The sequence below is a fragment of the Anomaloglossus baeobatrachus genome, chromosome 7 (genome assembly GCF_048569485.1).
Source record: "Anomaloglossus baeobatrachus isolate aAnoBae1 chromosome 7, aAnoBae1.hap1, whole genome shotgun sequence".
NCBI lineage: Eukaryota > Metazoa > Chordata > Amphibia > Anura > Aromobatidae > Anomaloglossus > Anomaloglossus baeobatrachus.
Genome location: NC_134359.1, coordinates 194,215,197 through 194,217,005, shown reverse-complemented (window position 1 = coordinate 194,217,005; position 1,809 = coordinate 194,215,197).

The window sequence follows — 1,809 nt, the reverse complement described above, 5'->3', positions numbered from 1 at the left end:
GCTCCGTCACCCGGACTACCATCAGTGACTCCGTGGTCCCAGAGACTTCTAGATTCCACTATTTTGCACGGACTATCCTGCTACCTGTAGTGCTCCGGCTACCGGACTCCTTGCCTTCAGGAAGGTGTTCGGCCCAGTGGATCCACCTCCTGGGTCTGCCCGTCCACCTGGCCCTAACAGTAAGAACAGGCCATGGATCCTGCCGAAGCACTAGCGGCCTTGCAGGAGGAACTCACACGCCAGCGTGAGACCCAGACCCGCATGCTGAACTTTATGTCTTCTGTGGACGCCCGACTGAACACGCTACAAGCGTCGGTTACATCTTCGGCATCTCGAGCGTCCACTGGACAATCCACGGCCCCAGCTCCCGTGGCAGCCTCCTCGGATGCTTCCAGGCTTCGTTTGGCCTCACCACCCCGGTACGCCGGAGATCCCAAGACCTGCAGGGGATTCATAAACCAATGCTCCCTCCATTTCAAGCAGCTGCCGCATTTGTTTGCCTCCGACCAAGCCAAGGTCGCGTTCATGATGTCCCACCTAGAGGGTGAGGCACTGGCGTGGATGAACCCCTTGTGGGAGAAGGAGGACCCTGTGACCACTAACATCCAGGAGTTCCTGCAGGCATTTCGTGGCACCTTTGACGAGCCCGGACGCGCCTCCGCGTCTGCCTCATCTCTCCTCCGGTTACGTCAGGGGACTCTGACGGTGGGTCAATATGCCATCCGTTTTCGCACCTTGGCTTCGGAACTCGGGTGGAACAATGAGGCTCTAACCGCCGCCTTCTGGGAAGGTCTCTCGGGTCGAATTAAGGATGAGCTGGCTGGTCGTGACGTACCGTCCACCCTGGATGCCCTGATTGCCCTAGCAACTCGAGTGGACATTCGCTTTCAGGAACGATCCAAAGAAGTGTCCCGTGAGAGACGTCCGATACGGCATTCCTCTCCTCCGCAGAAGCCCGCCGTACTTTAGTCAACGGCATCTGGTGTCTCCGTCCACGAGCCCATGCAGATCGACCGTTTGCGGCAGTCTGAACAACGCCGAGCAGAACGGCTCACCAAGGGCCTCTGCTTCTACTGCGAAGAGGGCACACACCTTCTACGCTCCTGTCCAGAGAGGCCGGGAAACTCCAAAGCCTAGGGTTGGTAGGAGAGGCCACCCTAGGTGCTGGGACTCTCTCAGACCCGGTTACGTGGACTGTTCAAGTGACAATGGGAGAGACGCGGTTCACGGCTGAGGCGTACCTCGATTCCGGGGCAGCAGGCAATTTCATCCAGCAGGCCACGGTGGACAAGTACCAGGTGCCTGTTACTCCACTCAACAAACCCCTCGTGATTGCCTCTGTGGATGGGAGACCCCTCTCTGACACCATCTCGTGGATCACCAAGCCGGTGGAACTGCGTATCGGTGTCCTGCACACTGAGAACATCGCTCTCTACGTCCTCCCACACATGTCCCATCAAATCCTGCTGGGACTCCCCTGGTTACGGACACACGAACCGTCAGTCAGCTGGGGCACTGGTGAAATCACCCGATGGGGCTCCTCTTGCCACGAGAACTGTCTGAAGACCATACAACCCATCCGACGACCTCCGGTTCCAGAGTCCCTACCGGGACTGCCCTCGGCCTATTGGTCCTTCGCGGACGTCTTTGACAAAAAGGAATCAGAGGTACTTCCGCCACATCGTCCTTACGATTGTGCCATCGACCTGCTCCCGGGAACTACACCACCTCGAGGACGGATATATCCGCTGTCTCCTGCCGAAACTAGGGCCATGTCTACCTACATCACAGAGAACCTGGCAAGGGGAT